Source organism: Nilaparvata lugens, chromosome X (genome assembly GCF_014356525.2).
Source record: "Nilaparvata lugens isolate BPH chromosome X, ASM1435652v1, whole genome shotgun sequence".
Classification (NCBI taxonomy): Eukaryota; Metazoa; Arthropoda; class Insecta; order Hemiptera; family Delphacidae; genus Nilaparvata; species Nilaparvata lugens.
In genome coordinates, this window is record NC_052518.1 from 38,730,062 (window position 1) to 38,755,474 (window position 25,413).

Genomic DNA, 25,413 nt, shown 5'->3' on the forward strand with positions numbered 1-25,413 from the left:
GATGCATAACTGAACAAAAATTACTAGGTTCATCTAAAATCTGGGTCAACAAAAACTGAGAGGAACTGTAACTTTTATCTATCATCTAATGCATGCAATTGATAAGATAATAACTCAATGCAACATGAACTTTTTCTTTTGACATTTCCAGGCTGTTCAGTTGACAGACTACTTAACAACGTTGCCATTATTCCCAGGGTATGACATTTTATTGGAGGAGAGTTTAATAACTGCGCGAGGTCTACTGTTTACTGTACTACTACTAATATTGTACTTCATGATATTAATCTGGTATTATGATAGTGAAATCGTTGACTAAATACCCACCTGCAGCTTTGCAACCTAACCTTAACTATATACATACAAGAGCTTTCACCTTCGACGCACTATAAAATGTGGACAAGGAACTAGTTCAAGCAATGACTGTGCCAATTTTCAGTTGTGCCGGAACTCCGCGTAACTGATTGATCATCATTTTGAATTTTCAAAATAAAACTATATAGTAATCCTGTTAATTTTTTTGACAGTAAAATTATATTTATTCTCATAGGTGATTTATACGTGAATATTCATAGGAGAATTATAAGTGATAATTTTATACTAGCGAAAAGTCCGTCTGCTGTTTTGTGTAGAACCTAACAGCTGTTCCCTTGGACTGTTGTTCAGTTGTTCTGCTGTAGAAGGAATAGTTTGGTTATTGCACGGTGTTGGATATTCTATATATTCCAAGTTGAAACTGTAAAATAATGATTATACATTTTAATACTATCATGATTTTGCAAATATCCATTACAACTGTCTCTTCTTGATGGATGATGACTTGGGACAATACGGTACTTTTTCATTGCTGGAAATAAAATTTCATTTTTTGAGGACTCATTCTCTACCGATAATTTTATTAGAGGTGTTTTATCATAAACTTTTAACATACCTCTACGATAAACAATCATTACTGTTGTTGGCCCTTGAAATTCAAGCTGGTGTCAAACAAGATTCTTAACTACACCATATTATTTGAGGAATTCTGGTTAGGAATCCAAATTCAAGTGAATGTATAATATTTATTGTGCCAGCGAGGGAAGCAGTTTCTATAACTCGTCATTGCTGTTCGTTCCTTCTTGAAGAAACTACTTTAAATCTAGGGTAAGTTGAGCACTATCTACATCCGAACTTGGGAATGTGTTTCTCTATAAGTTACTCATTTGCTATTTAGGATATTTCGGTGTGACCAACTTCTTCTGTTCTTGAATAACCTGCAGCCGACTTATCCCAATTTTGCTATGAGTATGAAGAGCTGTTGATGATAATAATTGATTTGGTAATTAATTTAGCCTACTGACCACCAGTGCATTTCGGTGAGTTAGCATTTTCCATTAGATAGCCTAATTATGATGATTAAGTGTCTATTGGATAAAAATGATTTAGTGTCCATTGGATGAACACCTCAAAACATCATAACAGAATTTAGCATTCAGTGATGGAGTTAGTCATATAGTGTTAAACACGGATCATATGGCAAATCAAATCTTTGATGAAAAATAGCAACATATCTATGATCATACATATGACTGTATGATTTAGTTCTAATAGGTCTTTACATCAATCACTTCTAAGTCCCCAATCTAACTGTTCTCTATCACTGTTGAGTAGTTACAGTCCTGGTTCAAGCCGGTAAAATTTTGAAACTGTAGTGATATGCTGCCATCGGATTCATGGGCCAGAATGTAATTGCTCAGATCAAGTAACAGAGTACGATATTTGAGAATACATGTGGTTCAAGAGTTTATTTTTCAAAAAATTGATTGCATGGTAATTTGCGCACACTAGAAGAACTATGACTTGTTGAAATTAATAACATACATGTCAACTCTTTAATCGTTTTTCTTTTTCACTTTCAATCCCTATCAATAACTCAAAATATCTCGGCTGCTCTCTAGGTACCGGTATATCATTTATAAATAAAATTAGAAATGCTTATCTTTCGATGTACGCATAATACGCGCCATATCGCCTTATGATATAAATTTCAATCAGAAATGCTTTTGAAACACTTTCTCTGGTATTGAAAAAATATATGACACCACCAAAGGGATGAGATGATTTGCCAAAGCAAGCCAAATTACCGAAAAGGCTAATGATCGAAATCACCATTGACCATTTGGTTAATGACTAAATATTTGTGGTACAACTTTAGGCCTACCGACTAAGAATTCTAAATGTTTAACAACAGATAAGTTGGATTTGGCTCTGAATATTGATGCTCTTACTCCGATCGAATGTAACTACTTTGCTACCTATCATATAAAATAACCTAGCACATCATCCAGAAGCCTGCTTCACCCTGTGAAGCTGCTGGGCTTTGTGTTTGACACAAAAACACAATTGGGCTAGCCATATTCAGCAAGTTTCCAAGAGACTTTCCCTAATCTGTTTCCAGTTACTGAAGCTGAGGGTTCATGTGACTTAGATTTATCTGGTCATGGTGTATCACACTCTCTTCATCTGTCATATTTCTCATTGTCTGCTCATGTGGGGTCATTCAGCGAAGGTGTTTGACATACTGTAGCTACAGAAACGGGCTACTCGTATAACTGCAAGCGACAATTAAGCTCACTTCTTGTCCCTTTTTGTTAGGCTAGGTATCTTCACAGCTGTCATCTACTTCATGCCCTTTTTGTTAGGCTAGGTATCTTCACAGCTGTCATCCACTTCTTTATGCAGATGTGCATAATTAAAATACTCTAGGCATAGATAGATGATGGATGTTCCCAGGGTACGCCTTCACGCTCCAGAGATCGCAGATATAAGTTCAGCGCTACTCTACTTCAACAGGCTGCCTGCAGGATGAAGTAGTTGGATCTGGGTGCTTTCGAGAGGGTTGTGACCAAATCCCTGAAGGGCAAAGCTTATTATAGTATTCAGAACTTCTTGGATGATGACCTAACAAAATGGTGCCATATGAGCAATACATATTACTGTATGTAAGATGTGAGTTATAAAATTTTAGAAACAGTAGAAATTCAAAAAAGAAAAAGACAGTTCAATAACAAGCCTTAATGATCATATCAACATATTCCCCTGTAATATAAGTAGGTTAGTTGAATACCATCTAGTATAAACCAAACCAAATCTAGACATGTTGAAGAAATTTAGTTCATTGAACATTTAGGAGAAAATTTAGACTAGTTTGTTAGCCCGATTTCAGTAGGTTTTTAGGAATCTTGATAAGTATTTCCAACAGTGATAATGGTATTCCACAATTTCTTCATTTTATTACAAATTTCTACTCTGAAATCCTTTTAACTCAGATAACCTATTTTACTACCTTACACCTATTGTTTTCATATGAAATATTTATTCATGTAATTTCAAATATTTTTTAGAATTAAGAAAATTATAATTAATAATTAGTTACAATGATCAAGTGGCTCTTGCTTTTATTTTTTGTTAGTTTGAGTATTTTTCATATAAAGTAGGCCTAATTCATGTAATTTCAAATAATTTTGTTAGAATTAAGAAAATATATTAATTCGAATTAGAAATAATAATTAGAATGATCAAGTAGCTCTTGCTTTTCTTTTTTGTTAGTTTGGGTATTTTTCATATAAAGTAGGCCTAATTCATGTAATTTCAAATAATTTTGTTAGAATTAAGAAAATATATTAATTCGAATTAGAAATAATAATTAGAATTATCAAGTAGCTCTTGCTTTTCTTTTTGTTAGGTTGGAATATTTCTACTTCCCAACTTGACTGTAACTTACAGCTGATGATTTGTGAGCACATAAGAAAGCATGCTCCTCTAAAATATTAATTTTTATTAAATTAAAGTGGATTTTTGACAACATTCCAAGCCTCTTCAATTACTGTGGTTAAGAAGGTTTGAAAAAGTCTCAGAAGTAAATGAAAATCTCTTAATATTCATAAGTTGACCTATCCTCTACTAACTACTATCATTCAACAAATTGAATAAATGTTCAATTTGACAATGAAATTACTGAATTTTTAATGATTTAAATTAATAGTATTGTAATATCAGCCGTGATTTATTTGTTTGTAAGTAGTAATTATATAAAAATAGGATTGAGTAGGGCCAAGAATGTTGCATAATTATATAATTGTCATACTTTTTCATGCAAAACCGAAAGTCTTCTATCAGATTTCAATAAATTATCACGATTGCATACAGAATAATCACCACAATTTATTGTAACAATACATGAGCACAATTTTTTATTGCGGATGATGTCCACTTTTGATATTTTCACCTCCTAACTGGTTCCAACAAAGCTGCAAAGTCAAAAATTGTGTTTAAAACATTCCCTCCAAATTCCTTTGTTAATTGGTCTATTGTTGCAAAACTGAAGATTACATTCTCAAGCTGCTGCAACGGTCGTAGGGAAATCCGTAAAGTTGTTAAATTATACATCAAATTGAAGAGATTTTGATGCTCTATAAACTCATAATCAGCATGGATTTTTATTTTTCCATTGATTTTAAAAAAGTTATAAGAGCAAAAATAGCAAAAAAATGATGGCAAAACTACTGTATTTATTTGTCACATGTTCAAGAGCTAACTATGGAAGAAGATATAGAATAAGTTGTCAGATCAATATTGTAGGAAATTATGTAAGCTTCAATTTTGTGTAGAATATTCATGTCCGTAAGATGCATATTTTTCGATTTATATGCGATAAACCAAAAAATGGTACCTTTGAACCACACCCCCCCCCCCGGGGGGCTTAGCACAGTGGGTAGGGGTGGGGACTTATGATATGTTTACCTCCTTACTACCTCAAACCGAATAGCGGAGTTGAAAATTGTCTTGAAAACTTTTCCTTCTATACCATTTTTTTAGCATTCATTGCCTCGAGTCTTCTAAAAATACTCTCTTCTGTATTGGATGAGGTGAGGCCCAATGTAAATAATAATCTGACCTGATTTGAAAAATTTAAACACATTGAATTATCTAAATTTATTATTATCTTATTAAATACATTATAATAATTGAATTCCCAACTCTTAAACTCGTGTATTCAATTGGGCATTTTTCAAATTCATGTTTATCTATCTGCTTGTTGTAGGCCTACTCAAATTTCGATTTAGAGTTGAAAGTGGCAATTTTATGTCACCAATACTGTTGTTTCCTCATGCAACCATTGAATTCTCTTATTTGGAAATCATTTTTATAAATCATAACATATCATATTATATTATTGTTTTCCATGAATTAATTTATTGTTTTGCATCAAGGATAATAAACCCAAAGCAAAAATTATAAGTTCATAATATTGTATGCACCATTCTATAATGTAAGACTAATGAGAAACAAAGGTCGAGAGTAATCACTGTATTTTGATATATTTCCTCATGTGAAATGAATGATTTATTGTAGAACATTAACGATTATTTAATAGTACCAATGAAATCAGATCAGTCTCTTTGATGTTCGCCGTAGTTTACTTATTTTGATGTAAATAGATTTCTTTCGAATGAACAAACCTCTGTACGTGATATATTCAAATGCAATTCATCACATGAAACTGATAATTGCTATCTTGACATTTCTGTCAATAATATGCAGTTTAAAATGCTCTCCGCCATCTGAAACACTCATACAAGGAAATGATTATTACTGTTGTCAGATTGTGCTGCAGGTGATTGAACTGATACTGGAATTGACATCCCAGTCACGTTTTATGTCCGGTGCGTGCAAATTTCATTTGTGCATTTCCCATTCCAAACAGGAAAATACAATTCAACTTTGCTCACATCACTCACTAAACTGCTCACATTACTTATTTCCACAGTTAGGACTGAAGCATGCAATAATAAATAAATTAATGCATTAATGCTTTATTTCTCAATCAATATATAATTAAATTTGACCAATATTCCGATATCCGGGTGAGGAGTATTAGTATTTTTTCTTCATTATAATATTCATATACAATACATTGTTTTTTTATAATGTTTTCTATTGAAGTTTGTTTGTAGAAACTATTCTAAAAATCATCAATCAAGGTTGATCATTGATCACTTGTAAGACTAATAATAATAGATTTTATAATAATTACCGTATAAATATTTTGTCAATTCTACTCTCAATCCAACTTTCTATTTCCTTACCATCAATTCCCATGTGAACTCTGTCTCTCTTATACTGTTCAAAGAATAAGAACCCCCTAAAGATAAAAACTCCTATACTTTCTCAGTATATAGGCTACATATCTCTTTCTTTTTCAATTCATCGATTATTGAATGAATTCTCGCTTCCTTGTCGTGGGTCCAAGCTCATGCACAAGCAGAAAGCTTATGTGGACATAATAAAAAAGTTATTGTGTAAGTTTGATAAACTTTAAACATAAAGCAGTTATTTTATGCAGTATAATAGTATTCAAAGTGAACTTGAGATCAACTAAATGCTCAATCCGCAATTAAAATCAAACTATTAGTTATTACCGTCTGATAGTTCCCTATAAAAATTATCAAAATATTAACTTTTTTGGTTAGGGCTAATCTTAATTATCAAGAAATAAAAATAAAAATTCAGGTACCTTATTTAAAATTTTGAGGAATAATTTCACATTTATGCGGCAACAAAATTAAACTAAACAGGGATAAAATAATAATTATAATTCAATTGGACATCAATAACTTAATTTTCGATCGGATCATGCAAATTCAAAAATCTGCAGCCCTAGTTAAAAAAATCATATGAATATACAAGCATATGATCATAAACAAGAAATTATTAATAGTATTTATTTATCATTATTTATTTTATTCACTACCTTGAAAATGACATTAATGTTGAAGCATGTGAGTAAAAAATTTTAAAAAGGGCACTTAGATTTTTCATTTCTATTTATTGATAATAATTATAATAATATCACAAAATTGAAATATCAAGTGCATTCCCACATAATATGGTATGTGTTTGAAAATAGATTCAATAATCTGTAAGCTCTCAATTTTTTAAGTGTTGTGAATTATTAGCTTATCACAAGTAGTTCTGAAAATTAATCTAATAATAAGCATGCATGAAGAACTGCTTTCAAAAAATGATATTAATATCACTGTCATTTCAATATCTTGAATCTCCTCTTGTTAGTTACATAATATAGGTGAATAAGTGCAGTGCAGTCATTTTGATTAGGCCTAACTTTATTCAAACTTTGACTTTTGACTCCTGATCTCGTTTTATTTTACCAAATTGACTTGATAAAGTATTGGCGCGTGCATAAAAGATGAGTATTGTATTTGAAATTTTTTTTTTGAGAAAAATATAGTTATTACTGAAAAGTCTGGTTACTTGACTTTTATTGCTGTACAACTGTTCTCTTTTAGGTAAGCTAAGTATGTTTAAATCAATCAATCAATTACTTTCTGAGCTATTTTAATAATTTCAATATGAGTATTATTGAATAGCTTTATATTGCCCCGATATAAATAAGACACTAGTTTATCAATTTAATTTATTTTTCTATTGAATTTATCAATAGGCCTAATTGTTCATGGAGTTTTTGTAAAGTTGGTTTTATCCCTATAAAATTCACAATCTACCTTGAAATTTCAGTAAAGAACAGTTGAATAAAATTAGGTTTGATAAAAAAATAAAAATCCTGTTCACTATTAGAAGATTTTGAGCTGTACCATTGAGGCATGTTCATGAGTCATTGAGACAGAATAGGGGCAACTTTTCAAAAATATTTTTTGATCGTATATTAATAATTGTTGAAATGAAATTAATTTCACCTATAATTGATCTAACCCCTGCAATGTGAAGAGAGAAAATGGTTAAATCTACAGATGGACCTGAAGTCCATGTGTACTCTCAACGAACTAGATTGAATGCAAATGATTTGTAATTCTTAACAACTGTAAATAGCTTTACATTATGTTATCCCAGCAGGTTCCCTGGAATAATACTGCTGTATCATTGACAAAGGCGATAATCTTGCCATGGACGTCCAATGAGCACAGCTCGTTGGCAAAGTTGAGGTAGAGTATTGGTCCAAGAACTGTTCCTTGCATTACTCCAAAGCTAACTCCATCACCTGCACTTAGGTTTCTCCCAATCCTGAATCTCTGCATACGATTTCCAGATAGGACTTGAACCATTTGGAGACAAAACCTCTCACACCCTGAAGCTTTTTCAGAAAGATACCATGTGATATGATACTATCAAACGCCTTTGCAAGATCCAAAAATACTGCAAGGCTTCTCCTACCATTATTCAAATAATCAATCACAGACCTTGTCAACTCAAATATAGAATTATCTGTACACCTATTTTGTCGGAAGCCATACTGATTGGTTGACTAGTTTTTTTGATTCAAGGTAACTGACCAATTGCTTTTTTCAAGGGTTTTTGAAATATTGCTGACTAATGCTATCCGCTTATAGTTGTTAAGTTCAGATCTATCACCAATTTTAAGTTAGGGTCTTATACAAAGCTCTTTCATTGAATTTGGAAAGATGCCACTTGAATGACTCTGATTGAATACATCCGCCAGTGGTAGTGCAATGTACTCTTTTCACTGCTTTCAGAGTTTTGTTGTCAATTTTGTCAAGACCTGGTGAACTATCATTTCGAAGAGTGGGCTATTGATAGTGTCCAGTACTTCCTGTTTGTAACTGTAACGTATCTAATAGTTGTTGCAGGCAGAGTAATCACACAGAGAAGATGAGCATATATCTATCAGCAGAGTGACTGGGCTTTTGAGGACAGTTCTGATAACAGATGCTTCTTATATTGGCTACGTTCTGGGAACACAGTTAGTGGTTAATTATTCCAGTTCCAGTGGTAGATTGTCCCATGTCACGTGACTGGTGCAAAACTACTTGTTCCCATGGAATGCTACTCCAAAATCTCTGGTTCAAGCTTTTGAAGTTAATTTCCACCAAAGTTTACTAGCTGCTTATATGAGCAAAGGCAGCTTTACAAACTCACCTTCCAGAGAATTGTGCACTTCCACTTCATCACTCCCAAATATTCTATAAAGAGGAAATCATTTAATGAATTGATATCAAACATTTTTTGTTGGTTCTGTGGCTATGCTATGGTAGACCAACGAACTATCTGCAATACACCGGCAGCTGGATTCTGGAACATTTACTGTCAAAATGGTTCCCAAGGGACACAGAACTTTTTATGGGTGAATTGTGACAGGAACAATTTACCATGCTCCCAGAACACACTCATTCAAAATCGCTTGCCAGTTCGGAACATTCCTAAAACTGTAGGTTCATTTATCTCTCATCATCATCTCTCCCATTACTCAAGCACATGACTAATAGGAATGCTAATTTAGGAATCGTCCTCAGGAAAAAACTCGTTCTAAACTGCTGCATTCACACAACTTCCTAGAGAACAATCCGAATGTGGTTTGGGAATGGGAACTTGGGAATAGGCAAAAGTTTGCAAAACCCGATAAGCTGCGTACACATATTCGCACTTCCAATGTGCACCGAGCACGCTCCGCCTTCATACCGCCCTCGTACCGCCCTCGTTCCTCCATCGTACCACTGTCGCTCCGCCCGCGCACCCATCATGAACGTTATGGGAGATGTTAGATCTTCTCGCATTCCCCGGTCGAACCACTGTTGCTCCCCGGTCGATCATCAATCGCTCTGCTGGAGTGACGTTTGGTTGCAGAGCAGAGCAAAAGTCTGTATGCACCTTTACAAATCGTCAATATCGATAACAGGCATGAACCGTCTGCCTGATACAATAACAATAAGTGATTGCAACATGTCAATCACTCTGTAGTTGAGCACGGAGCACATAAATTAATCGATAAAAAAACAGTTGACCGATTAGCATTATCACATACTATTCAGAATGCTCTTTATAATTCACTCACACATTTCATTGATGCACGAACATTCATACATCAATACTTTCTACCGAAAGCTACATTTTTCAACTGATAACCTATTAGGAGTTATTAGGATCACAGAATCCAACTATAGATAGTAAACTATGCAATAATGTCTGACCTCTTGGATTGACCTGTCGGTTGTCGGAGACTTATCTTTTAACTTTTCACTATATAATTAATGGTTGAATTGGAATGATTGATATAAATGTCACACCAGTGTACTAATGAATATTATAACCTACACACATACTTTTCCTTTTCAAAAGTGTCGGATATGTGGTTGATCCATTTACAAAGTGGCTTGGGACTGTAGTCAACACTTTAGTGACAGATTTAAACTTTTCCCATACTTACTTTCATGGATCACTTATTCATTTATGATTAAATTGAAACACAAGATTTTGTTTTTTCAACACAAAACTTAGGAAACTTTTTAAGCACTTTTATTCTAGTTGCTCTGACAAACTTCTAACGTGCCATGGTTTTTTGATTATATCTCGGCTCATAGTCCACATAAAGCCTTCTGGTTTTCACTAGCTGATTGGTACCATCTGACACTATTTGTTACAATTTAAGTAACATTTTGATTGAAGGATTCAAGGATTTAAGGACGAAAAACAGGAAAAAGTGTGAGTTGTTCATGATTTTGCTGTTTCGAACCTTGTATATAAAGAAAATCCCATCAGAGCTTCATAGAGCGGTGTGGTCTAGAAGGTAGAGAGTCTGCTTAGCACGCTGATCTATAGGTTCGATTCCCCTCATTACCTCTTTTTTTTGCAAACAATTTTAATAATAATTTTTTCCCTATCATTCAGCTATCTATCATACAGCTGTATCAGCACAAGTAGGCTAGTGCTAAATTTATTTTTGCAATAATTGTGATGGATGTATTTTGTTTGAATTGTGTTGAGAGCTACACTCCCATCCTTACAGGATCTCTCTGTCAAAAAAGCCATAAGCATAAATAAAAAGATAAACTACACTGTACGTGAACAAGTGTAAAATTTAAATTAATCTAATAATCTTCGACTTCCATTTTGATTAGTTCAGCAACTAGGAAATTCCCAAAGTCTCTGTGTGGTCTAGAACAGGTACGCGACTAGGTGCCACCCCAACTACTTGACACCCCGACTAGTTGTCCCCTTTTAAAACCGGTTTTTAGGGGCCAAGTAGACGTGAGCCATACACATTTAGTTGTATTCTTTCTGAGGAGGTGATAACTAGTCGGGGGGACACCCTGTCGTAAGGGTGCGAGGTGTCAAGTTGTTGTTTACGGTTGGGACTAGTTGACACCTCCGGTCCAGTAGGTGTCAAGTAGTCGGGGGGACAACTTGACGGTAGTGGCATATTTTTACGAGGGTACAAGTAGTCGTCTAAGGTCACAACAACCTATCCCCTCGACTCCTCTCCACAAGAAATCACCATTCTGGCTGGCTCTTCATGGTTATGCAACCATGGTGCAATCAAGAATAAGTATAAAAACAGACTGGATGTTGGAAGAGCCTCAAAATATTTGTCTAGCATTAGTGACAAGCTATTTGTAATTAGGGATGTCAATCCCAGGATCCAGGTCCATTTTTGATACCTAACAATCCCAGGATTTTTCAGCGTCAATCCTGGTATTTTCGGGATTAGGAAACCTGAAATTGTGAATCATATTTTTCCAAAAACAATTCAATATAGAGTTCATTTACATTTAATATAGAGTTGGCTGTTTAGCATTGTTTGTTGTTTGTTAGAGTTATTTGTTTTTCATTGAATATAGAGTTCATTTAGAGTTTTTATAAATAATTGTGTTCTAAGTGTTCGACTGATTTATTCTACAGGCACAGACTACAGTTGCATATACATAATACTGTATACTGTACTCTGTACTGGCTAAATAGAATTTGCATTATCGGTTCGCATTTTTCAAAGAATTGCAGTTGATCGGTTGACCACCGCAGTTGACCACACAATATCTGGAACACAATTTTTGACTGCATCTTCATTAAGACTAGTTAGGAGGTGAACATATTGAAAAACCTCATCCCTAACCCCTAACCCCTTTGCTAAAGGGAGGGTACCGTCAAGTTGACACTTGTTGCTGTATGGAAGTTTCTAGTGGAGTAATTATGATTAATTCAAATAAAAAATCCTGATTATTCCTGTAGATATACATGATCAACGCTCTAGCATATAGCTGAGAGATATTGAATACCTCAAAGTCATTGAAACGCTCTTCAGTTGGGTATCTACGGTTTTTCCGCAATGCTGTTTTGATGGATTTTTGTTTGATTTCCAAAGGTTTAATAACAGTTTTAAAAGCTCCACCCTACGCTAATATGCCATATTGTAAAACGAATTGGACGTATGTGTAATATATGCTCTTCAACATATCTTTACTCATGAAATTGAATACATATAGAAGTTTCCTCAATTTGCTCCTAGTATATATGATATGAGCATTCCATTTCAATTGCTTGTCAAATATAACTCCCAGATATCTATATTCAGAAACACACTCCACTCGATCACATACCAAAAAATCATTGATTCATCCACATGCATGCAACCTTAAATCGATGCCCACAGTATCAGTATCTGCTCTGAGGGAGATTAGCATGTACTTTGTTCTAAGAGCTTTCATGGTAAGGTGGTTCTGGTAAAACCATTTTTTAACTTTGTACAAACCATGTTCCGCCATCCTGTAAACTTCATTCCAACCAGAGCCACTGAAAAGGAGCGCTGTATCATCCGAAAACAGAAAACTTTACCATTTCAAAGATTTAACCTCCCCAAATTATTTATGAAGATTAAAAATAGAATAGGGAAAAGAGTGCTGCCCTGCAGAACACCGTAATCGACTGATCTACTCTCACTATTTTCATTGAGTATTGACACCACCTGATGACGATTCGAAGGATAGCTAGAAAACCAATACAATACACCTCTAATTCCAATATGGAAAAATTTACTGATAAGTAGATCTCCATCCACAGAACTGAACACCTTTGCGAAATCGATAAATAATAAGAGTATTTTTTGTTATTTCCTACTAGATTATGTATTTCCTTTGTTAAATTGAAAAGATTATTGTTTAAATTTTTGTCTCTTCTCAATCCAAATTGATCATCATAAAGTAAGTTATTCGACTGTAAATATGTAACTAATTGATGTCTGATAATTTTCTCTAACAATTTGACAAGGACACAAAACAGTGTGATGGGCCTGTAGCTGGCTTTAAGGCTTTTGGTACTATTTTTATAAATTGGAATGACTTTAATGAGTTTGAGCACATCCGGGTAGACCCCCTCAACAATACTCATGTTTACTATATGGGTAATTGGATATTCCAAGGTGGCTATATTCCCCTTATATATCAGTGGGAATACCATCTACTCCTGGCGCCGATCCACCTCTTAACTCTCCCGCCACTCTAACAATTTCATCTTCTGTAATTAATCTAAATTGGAAAGACGAGTTCATTTGGTAATCAGCATCATCAATGATAATTTCCGATTCTGCTGGAAAAAACACCAGTGAGATTCGCCTCTACATTAACATGGTACTCATTAAACTCATTTGCAACTCTAACAATACTATTATCAATCAAATCTCTATTTTGCAGAAAATGTTTATTATTGGAAAGTTTCATTTATTTCTCTTAGTTCCTGTCATATCAGCTGTATTTCTCCAGAGTTTCTTAGGATTATTTCTTACTTCAAGTATTTTATCTCCATTATTTATTTTTGCTTCTTTTATTTTTTGGTTTGAAGTATTTCTGTATGCTCTAAAAATAGCTCTTAAATTAAATCAAATCAAATTTTTTATTCACAATAAAAACAGTTGAGGGTCCTGCCAAACCCAAAGGTTTTTCGGCGGGTGCCCAGTTACAGGAAAAAATGAGTTACAAAAGATAAATAAACTTAGACAAAATAAATATTACACTTCACAGATTTTAAGTAAAAAATGAAAGAAAACTAATACAAAATGCAAAAATGAAATAAGAAATATACATAATATTTTGATACAGAATTAATAAAAAAGGGAAAAATGAAATTTATTTGAAAGGAATGAAATAATAAGGAAAAGGGAAAAATTGTTTTACATGAGTAATAGTACATTTTTATCGTTGAGGCAGGCGGCAGTGACAATAAAAGGAAAATTTTAAAACTTCAGCCAGCAAAAATTAAAAAATTCTAATAATGTAAGCATATGCTGTCATTTTTTTTAACTTGATGTCTCTTAAATTATGAGTACGTTAGTAATATTATTAGTTCTATAAATTGATTGTGCTGTTATTATTGAGATACAACATTGCATCCTTCTTAGAGTAATCACGAATATTTGGAGGTAGTCTGTTGAATAAGTAGGGAATTACATAATGTAGGGATCTTCTACCATAAATATTATTGAATACTACATATATTGACGGAGATCTTGAATTGTAGGGTGAGGGAGGAGCAAGGATTCGATAGTATAAATTTTCTTTGTGGAGTATTACAATTTTGAAAAGATAGAAATGTTTGGGCGGTAAGGTATGATAGAATATTTGTAAGCTACGTGGGTTGTATGGATCAATATTATTAACATAAGGAATTCTGGTAGTATACATTTTAATGTTCTTAATTGTATTCGTTCAACTCTAGATAAAAGATAATTGGCTGCATTTCCCCATGATTGAATGCCATATCTAATTATTGGTTCCATCAAGGACTTATAAATAAGATAATAGCAGTCAGGGGTGATATTTTTATGCAAATAAAATACTTTTGCATTGAGCGCTTGAAGTTTTTTTGAAATGTAGTCTATGTGAGGACATCATCTCAGGCTGCTATCGATTATAATGCCAAGGTAACAGGTACTATTTACTAGAGTAAGAGACAGACAAGTGCAGATCTGAGAAACATCCACTGAAGGCAATGACAGTTGTGGCTTAATATAGTTGGATTTATGTTGCATCTTAGATGTGGAGATTTAAAGTGCAATAGTACAGTTTTTTCCTGTTGATTATAAGATTTCTGTCATGGGACCATTTCAGAATTCTGTTGTAATCAAACTGTATTAATTGTTCAGCCATTTTTAAATTCTTATGTCCAACGATCAGAGTTGTATCGTCAGCATACATTAATACTTCTCCATATCTGATTACTTTAGAAATTGAATTTACATAGATATTGTACAAAATGGGACCTAACATGCTTCCCTGCGGAACTCCAAAATTGTCACATTTATATAACCCACTGTGATTGCCCCCTAGGTTGACCATGAAGTGTCTATCACTCAAATAGCTCTCAAAAAATTTCAATACATTGCCAGTAATTCCAATATTGAATAATTCTTTAAGAAGTATCCTATGATTAAGTGTATCAAATGCTTTTGAATAATCTATGAATAGCGCAAGAACATGATATCCTGTCATTCAGGAGAGTATTTATTTTATGTGTAAAATTTACTAGAAGTGACTCAGTGCATTTTCCTTTTTGGAATCCATACTGATAATTAGAAATAATATTGTTCTGGAGTATGTATTTATTTAATTGTGTTAATAAATAATTTTCAAAATTTTTCTCCGGTACTGAAAATTTAGAGATTGGTCTGTAGTTATTGAAGTTATCACGTGCACCAGATTTATGAATTGGTTTAACTATTGAATTTTCAGGGAGTCGGGGAAAATGCCTTTTAAAATAGATAGGTTGATTATGCGGCAAAGAGGAGTGCAAAGATAGTCTTCAAGGGTTTGCAATTCCAATACTCCTATACCATCAAATCCAGGGAATTTGTTTTTATCCATTTCATTAACTATTTGTTTAATGTCTTGAATAGTAGCTTGTCTTAGATAAAAGTTGTGATTAAGTGGGATTGAAACAGAGTCATCAAGAATTATTGGACATAAATGGGAAGTATTTCTAATATTTGTTATGAAGAAATCCGCGAAGGCTGAGCAAATTTGGTCTGGATTTGAGAATTGTGAGAGAAATCTTTAAGGATTCTACTATCTGAGACATCAGATGATCGTCCTAAAATACCATTTATACACTTCCATTTCTTCCTGATATTGTTTTTTGAATCATTGAAGCTTTTTAATATATAAGTTCATTTAGCAAGTGTGATATCTTTATTGAGTTTGTTCCTATAAACTTGATAATCATTTTTGTACACAGTATTCGCTGCTTTGGAGCGCCTAAATAAAATATATCTTATTTTAAGCTTATTATATAGTTCATATGTCATCCAGTTATTTTTAAAATCATTGGAATGATTGGTTTTAATACGAATAATTTTTTCCGATTGTTTTGTTGCACTATCAAAATTTAATTTAATCATGTCATATACCAAATTGGGAGAGGAAAGTAATTGACAACTATTCCATCCATTCACTTTGTTTTAATAAATATATACGTTTTTTTCTTATTTATGATAGTTTTGAATACTTTTTGGTCATGATTGGGTTTTGATTGTTGGTTGCAATGAATTTTGCAACCAATGATATAATGATCGGGGATCTTTACATTGATGAATGGTGGTCTAGAGGGTGTTTTTTAGCTGTTTACCTAAACTATCCCTGTATCTAATAATTGATCTTACAAGTCCAGTAGTTATCCAAGGTTTCAGTTTTCTATTTTTAGATTATATTGTTTTTCCTTTATAGAAGAACTTATAAATTGCATTAATGTATCTATAAAATGTTTTTAGGCTGAATCAACATTATTGAACTATGAAATACAATTCCTATCAGAGTCTACAATTAGGGAGCTAACTCTAGCCTTATCTATAGAATAAATCTTCTGGTTCAGTACTTTAGAATCATCATTATGCACTGCTGGATGTATACCAGCAACCACAAAATAGTGATCAGTTAGTTCTGATTCAATAACGCCTGAACGGACCTCTGTGGTGTCATAGTAATCAGTAAAAATGTGATCAATACAACTGCTAGAAAAGCTAGTGACTCTAGTCGGGATGTTTATGCAGCTCACAAATCCGGCGCTGCACAAAACATTGAGATACTGGTGTGATAGTGGATCCGGAGTGTCAGGCAATATCCAACAGTTGATGTCGCCTACTATCCAATGTGTACTGTTGGTTGTCCTAGAATTTCAATACCTTTCTAAATCGTGAATAAATTTGTCAAGATCAGGGACTGATAAGGGGCAACGATATTATTGCAAAGAGACAGTGACATTCCCTGTCAATTTGTAAATCAATTTTTAAACTTGTAGTACCATGTAGATAGACTTCAACACAGCTGACAGCTAAATTTTTCCTTACAAATACTATTACACCATCATTTTGATAGCTAAATAGTTTTTGAGTCATTTATCATGTTTGATTGCTCTGCCATGACCGTGTTCGATTATAGTGGGTGTATCCCCCTCACCCACTACAAAATTTGAAAATTCCTAAGGAATTCTGTTCAGAATTAATTGTTCTCTCACGTGAAGTGCGGTTTTTCATCAGTACTAGAAAAAAATTCAAGTTGTATTAGGGTGAAAGTTGTGAATTTGCATAATTTTGAAAAATCCTTAAAAAATACTCCTTTTTTGAAAATTCGTAGCTCGGGAACCAAAAACGGTAGAATCCTGCGCGACCACTCAATTTATTGGAAATTTTATTTTCTTCAATTTTGTCAAGAATGATTTTTCTTGAGAAACTCAAGGTTTTCGAGATTAAATGGGAAATTTGAAAAAAGTCCGAATTTTTGGTGGTTTTGGGGGTGAAGCCGCCCTCTGACGTATCAGCAAATTACAGATTCGAATTCAGCACCCCAAAATACACACAGTGATACAGAACCGTCAAGAAAATCTCTTTCGGGGATGTTTCCTGAAAAACGACCATTTGACTGGACTATTATTCAATTAAACGTTTTTGAGTCAATCACTTAAATAGTTTTTGAGTCATTTATCATGTTTGATTGCTCTGCCATGACCGTGTTCGATTATAGCGTGCGCCCTCTGACGTATCAGCAAATTACAGATTCGAATTCAGCACCCTAAAATACACACAGTGATACAGAACCGTCAAGAAAATCTCTTTCGGGGATGTTTCCTGAAAAACGACCATTTGACTGGACTATTATTCAATTAAACGTTTTTGAGTCAATCACTTAAATAGTTTTTGAGTCATTTATCATGTTTGATTGCTCTGCCATGACCGTGTTCGATTATAGCGTGCGCGGGAAAAGGGGGGATACAAACCATGCTTCTCTATAATTGATCGCCGATAGATGAGACGCTAATGCCAATGCAATGGAGTCATAGTAGGTACCAAACTGATCAAACTAAGTTTCCATTTCCTTCATTTTACTACTAGGTACTGTCTTAGTTTACATATATCAATGTCTAGAGCTCATCTTGTCATTTATCTCAATTATATTGGTGAATTCCTTCGAATTGTTTATTATCAAGTAATTTTAGTTCGAAGAATGTCTTAATCTCCCCTCATATTATAACCAATTTAATATCTGTTCTGAACAAAGCTCAGGCTAGAGCTACCAGAGGACTGTAATTTACTATTCAAATAATCAAATACAAACAAGGGGCAAAATTTAATCTTCAATTTGAGCCAGGTTATTTGTACAGTTAAACTCTGCATCAATGAACAATAAAAAAGAGCAAAAACTCACCAGATTTATTCCAATCTTGACTACCTGCCCTTCAAAGCCTTTATTAGGTGTTTTGGTCAGGTTCAGGGTGGGATGAAATCGGGGAAAAGACAGGTTCTCGCTTCCGGGCTGCCTTTTTGCATTCAACTTGCAGGCTATACACTGTGTTTCGAACAAAGCTCAAACTGGATTCTTTATAAATTCAAATCCGATTCAAATTGATTCAATTCAACACTATTTATGCTGTTATATTCATAATTCACACACACAACACTCAAACAATTATTTACAAGAAATTTCCGATCGAAATTACATGACAAAAACAAATTCGGTCTTGCACAACAATGGGGACGAGACAAGACAGACTGGGGCTTTAACATCGACAAGGCCAAAACAGCAGGACGATCTGCGCTGGCGCAAACACAAGCCTGCTATTGGCAGAACTGCAGTCTGGCATTTTGGCGCTACAGTTCGAATTCTCTGGCCAGACCACACCCCTGCCTCTGAAAAACTATTTTTCAGCCAAGTTACAAAAACTGAAAAAACCACAGAAAGGAAAAAATCCAGACATGCCAAAAAGAACAAAAACACCAACACCAAAAAACAACACAAAGAAAAAAATGCAACAAGCACAACAACTATTGAGTTGGGAGTGTATATAATTTTGTTACTGGTCTTTTATAAATACCAGTTTTTAGGCGAACACTTGCCACTCAAACCTCGCCGTCACTTCCCGGAAACACTTGTTCAATGACACCCAGTGGCCACTGCAATGGAGGTGTGTTTGGTTGGTCTACTACCACAACCGTTCCCACACTGATAGAAGTGGGTGATTTCAACCATTTTTTACGACTTTGAAGTTTGTGCAGGTACTCTCTTCTCCATCGGTTCCAGAACAATTGAATAAGTTGACTGATCAATTCATACCTGGTGAGACGATTCACAGGGACACTGTCCAAGTCCCGCATGGGAAACGATTTCAACGGTGTTAGAGTCAAAAAGTGTGCTGGGGTTAAAGCCAGCGGTTCATACGGATCCTCACTCAGTACACACAGTGGGCGGGAATTCAGGACACCTTCAATCTGCACCAATACAGTGTTCAGTTCCTCATAGGTGAGAAGTTGATTGCCAATTACTCGGAACAGATGCAACTTTACAGATTTGACATTTGCCTCCCACAGACCTCCAAAATGCGGTGAACCAGGGGGAATGAATTTCCAATCAATTTTGTGTTCGGCGAGTTGACTAGTCAATGTGGTTTGAAACTCGGACGAGTTCAAAAGTTGAGATATTTTTCGCAACTGTTCCTTGGCACCTACAAAATTAGTACCACAATCAGAATACATCACACGACAGGGTCCACAACATGACAAAAAACGACGAAACGCAGCTAAAAACATGGGCGTTGATAGATCCGATACCAACTCAATATGTACCGCCTTTGTTGCCACACACACAAACAGACTAATGTAGGCTTTCAAAACACAAGGATTATGACATCTCCTCATAATAATACGCAGAGGACCAGCGTAATCCACACCACAATTTTCATATGGTTTGCATTTTGACACTCGACAAGCAGGCAGGTCACCCATTTTTGGAATAATTGCATTATTACTAGGTTGAACACAGAAACAACGATTACACTTATAGACACAAATACGAATAATAGAGCGAGCAGACAGTATCCAGAATCTCTGTCTGATCAAGGACAACAATAACAAAGGTCCAGCATGACAATTCTTCTTGTGATGATAATCAATCAACATCGATACGAAAGTGTCAGATTTTGGTAAGATCATCTGATGACAAGTCTCAAATTCCAGTCCAGCATGAGACAAACGACCGCCGTTGCAAATCACACCTCTATCAATGAATGGAGACAGGCGACGTAGGCGCATAGAACAATCCTCTCCCTTCTCTAATTGCACAAATTCAGATGAAAAATGTATCTTCTGTACCACTTTACATAGATACCTCTCAGCAACATCGAAATCTGATTCTTCTGATTGGGGTAAGATTCGTAAGAATTTGAGAACAAGAATTACAATTCTCAAAAGACGACCATAATCCAAACAACGACCAATCAATGGATATACTGCATTGCTGTTACAATCAGGAGAGTTTGTGACTGTCAACACTGACGGTTTTTTCGCCTCCAGTGGATCCACTATCACTTCCATTTCAGTTTGGATGGGCCAATTGCATTCGTCCTCTGCTATCCATGATGGACCTGAGAGCCACAACGGAAAGTTCACAAGCTCAACTGGTGATAAACCTCTAGACAAACAGTCAGCGGGATTTTCAATTTCTGCAACATGCATCCACTCCTGTATACAAGAATCCTGTATTTTTGCAACCCGATTACCAACAAAAGTTTGCCATTTCGCGGATGGATCATCAATCCAACACAAGGTGACTGTAGAATCAGAGAGTGCAACAATACGAGACACATGACAACGTTCACTAATAATATTGACTACTGAATTCATGAGTTCTGCCAACAAGAGTGCTGCACACAACTCCAAACGAGGTATTGAAACAACTTTAGATGGTGCTACCTTGGACTTTGAACACAATAATACAACTCTTGGCTCCTCGCTCTCCTTCTGCAACTTAACATACATAACTGCACCATAACCAGACAATGGTGCGTCACAAAAACCAATCAAACTGATGTGAGAATCCTGAAACAAACCAACGTGATGTGGAACAGCAAATTTCAACAATAGAGGCAACTCTTTTCGACAATTCTCCCAAAGAGTGCATATAGACTCAGGCGGCTTCTCGTCCCAATCCACTCCTAATTTCCACAGTTTCTGGACAAGACACTTTAGAAATAATGTAAACAGTGACAAGAGACCAAGTGGATCATAGATACGAGCCATCACTGACAGAATAGAATGCTTAGTAGCGACGACCTCACCACTCTTGACTGAAAACTGAAACAGATCAGTACTAGGTTGCCAATTCAATCCCAAGATAGCCAAGGAGTTGTCTGCTTCAAAATCCTTGTACGAAAACGATTTCTCTTCCTCCGAGAATTTCTCCAACATTGATGGTGAATTTGAAGTCCACTTTGTGAGCGAGAAACCTCCTCCCTCAAACAGCTGCTTGGACTGACGATACAGCTCCGCGGCCTCTGACTCTGTGGCGACAGATGTGACTAAGTCGTCCATGAACATGTCTCTTGGTATTCTCGCCTTGGCTGCTGGAAAACGATTTCCATCCTCCTCTACAAGCTGGTGGACGGTGCGAAGCGCCAAATATGGAGAGCTTGAAACACCAAAAACAACACAATTGAGCTGATAAATTTTGATTGGATCCTCCGGCGAAAATCTCCACAATACACGCTGATAACGATGGCAGGAATCCTCCACTAATATCTGTCAATACATTTGTTTAATGTCGGCAGTTTGTGTGATTGGGAACAAATGAAAATTAACTATCAAAACAAAAATGTCAGTCTGCAATTAGGGACCAGCATGAAGAACCTGTTTCAATGACAAACCAGATGATGTTCTGAAACGAGCATCAAATACAATTCGGATGGGTGTGGTAGTGCTGCTTGCTTTCACGATGGCGTGATGCAGTATGTAGTAACCACCTCGGTCTGTCTGATCTGCTACAAACGACATGTGACCCTGATGTAGGTAATCGATCAATATTTCATGATATGAAATACGAATATTGCTGTCAAGCTCTAGTCGTCTCTCCAAAGTCAGTAGTCTGCGTTCGGTGACAGCATACAAATCTCCCAAGCTGCTGGGCGGCTCCGCAAATGACAAGGCAACAACAAAACGACCAGAATTCACACAATGTACAGACTTCCGAAAATTTACCTCACACTTCAACTCTTCCGGTTTCAGTTGACAGCTTGATGCAGGGCACGATTCCAACTCCCAAAAACGTTTCACAAAACTATCCATCGATGGACTACTAACGAATGGACTACAGATGGCTGTAGAACAATTCGACACATTCGTTGTTGAAGTGAGAATCGGCGCTCTCCCCATCAGAATGTGACCAAAGACACTATTAACAGTCATCAATTTGTGCGATTCACCTGTACTAGGACTCCCACGTAGCAAGTGAGGAACTAACTCCGCACCAATGATGCCATCTATTCTACTAGGAAGGTAGAATTTGCCGTCAGCCAGTGTGAGATTTTCAAAATGATGAAGTTTGGATCTGTCGATTTCACAAGAAGGCAACTTGTCGATGATTTTGTCTACCACTGTGGCATCCATCGAAAACTTGATGGTAGGATCCAACTTCGACTGAATCGACACACAAGTACGACCTCAAACTCCACTAGTACCACCACCGAATCCACGAACAACGGTTTTCATGGGCTGGAATGGTAGTCTCAAACACCGACACAATTTGGCTGTAACAAAATGACACTGACTCCCGGTGTCAACCAAGAAACGAACATCACAAAGCTGATCATTACAATCTTGAACATGTGCAGTGACGGTCGACAACACAATGGTCGAATTTTCTACATTGTTGGATGTAGAACAACAACTAATAGGTGATGTGCCACCTGCCTTGGAGTTCAATGAGGACGCAACACCTTCATTGGAACTTGATCTGGAAAAGTGCAATAAAGAATGATGAGATTCTCGACATTGAGCACACTGAGTTTTACTACAACAATCTCTACTCAAATGATCCACATCAAGACAACTAAAACAACAAAACTTTCCTTTAATCAAACAATAACGATCCCAAGGAGTCATTTTCAAGAAACTTGCACAATCTACTAACCGATGACCCGGTTTTGAGCACTTCAGACAATTGGGATTTTTACTAGATGCATCGTCAGATGAATCATTTGATTGAACCACAAAACACCTTTGATTTATTATCCTTTTTGTGCCTCATATTAAATGATTCAGTCTGTTTCTCATCAGAAGGAAGAGTCTTAATTTGCTTTTCAATGAATTTGACATAATCGGTATAAGTTGGCATAGCCTTGTCACGGACGGCCGATTCAAAATTTCTATGAGAACTTGGATCCAGCAATCTCAAGCCATGATAGAGGAATATCGAGTCTGACAAATCAGTGAGTCGCAATCTCTTCACTGCATTGATTGAACTGCAAAACCCATCCAAAATCGCAATACAACCTACCTTTGATTCTGATTTTATTGGACGAAATTCAAAAATTTGTTTGAAATAGGCATCGACTTGCGCCCGTGGATCGTTATAGTGGGTCAATAATGCCTGCCAAATTATTTGATAATTGTTAGCCAATGGTGGTAAATGACGACAAATATTTGCTGCTTGTCCAGTAAGTCTATTTACAAGATATTGGACCTTCTGCTGATCGTTCAAACTCTTGTTGTCATGTACCAATGCCTTAAATAGTTCATAAAACACCGACCATTGAGTCTGGTTCCCATCAAATTTCGGAAGGTCGATTTTAGGCAGTACCGACTCGGACATGACCGGCTGTGCACTAGCTGCTGTAGCTGTCGAAGATTGAGCAATAGCATCAGTCACCTCTCTCTGTTTGAGAGTGTTAGCCGCTACTTCAATATACTGAAACAGATCTAGATGTGAGTCATTGAATCCTACAACACAGTCTTTATTCAACTCAAGCTCCAACTCATTAACCACTAATTCTGTCTTTTCATAATCCGAAATGGTCTGAGACACCCGAGGATACAAGATTGAAAATTGCTCAGCAACTTTTGGATCAGAGACATTTTTAGACAGTTCATAAATTCTTTGCAATCTGGCATACAATTGTTCCAGTTTAGCGCGATACACCCTGATTTGTTTCTGTAATTTTTCCTCCATCTTGAACTCATACACAAAACAATTCAGCCCCGACAATACAAACAACAGACAATAAAACAAGAATGAGTTCAAAACTAGATGAAAGGAAGAATCACGACTATTAAGTTATCAAAGTTAAACTTTGATTATCAATTCACAAGATAAGTTACTGCAGAAGACAAAACTATATGATTAGAGAATGTTCTTCCAACAACTCACAAACAAACGATAACTTGTTGAATTGAACAAACAAAATCATGCTGGTAATTAACCTTCACTAACATGTATAAAAATGGACAATACAAAATTCCAACAAACAAATTCCTGAAAAAAGAGCACAATGAGCCTAGTTTCAGGAAAATTACAATTTTAACTGAAATAAATTTAATTTCAGACAAATACAAATTGACAAGAAACCTTGCTCTAGAACAAGGCTACAACAAACTTAAGTTGAGCATAGATCAGACCATTCTCAACATGCCAACATTGGACAAATACGAAACTGCTTAAATCCAATGTGTGTGAATTAATCAATAAATTACAAATTTAAATTCATCCTGGCCAGGCAGGACCAAGAAATGTTCTGAACAAAGCTCAGGCTAGAGCTACCAGAGGACTGTAATTTACTATTCAAATTATCAAATACAAACTAGGGGCAGAATTTAATCTTCAATTCGAGCCAGGTTATTTGTACAGTTAAACTCTGCATTAATGAACAATAAAAAAGAGCAAAAACTCACCAGATTTATTCCAATCTTGACTACTTGCCCTTCGAAGCCTTTATTAGGTGTTTTGGTCAGGTTCAGGGTGGGATGAAATCGGTTCTTGCTTCCGGGCTGCCTTTTCGCATTCAACTTGCAGGCTATACACTGTGTTTCAAACAAAGCTCAAACTGGATTCTTTATAAATTCAAATCCGATTCAAATTAATTCAATTCAACACTATTTACGCTGTTATATTCATAATTCACACACACGACACTCAAACAATTATTTACAAGAAATTTCTGATTGAAATTACATGACAAATACAAATTCGGTCTTGCACAACAACAGGGACGAGACAAGACAGACTGGGACTTTAACATCGACAAGGCCAAAACAGCAGGACGATCTGCACTGGTGCAAACACAAGCCTGCTATTGGCAGAA

General features: G+C 35.5%; 1 protein-coding gene across 2 annotated transcripts in view; it reads left to right on the plus strand.

The window, feature by feature from the left end:
• Positions 1–657: 657 nt before the first annotated feature.
• LOC111047093 (oxidative stress-induced growth inhibitor 1) overlaps positions 658–25,413 on the plus strand; it is a 129,445-nt gene continuing 104,689 nt past the window's right edge. The window contains exon 1 of one of the 2 annotated variants that reach the window (XM_022332756.2): positions 658–1,143. The gene's annotated coding sequence lies outside the window, so the exon portion shown is untranslated. Of the gene's footprint in view, positions 1,144–7,116; positions 7,350–25,413 lie in introns of those variants that run through there. The other variant, XM_039443235.1, reaches the window with a different exon arrangement.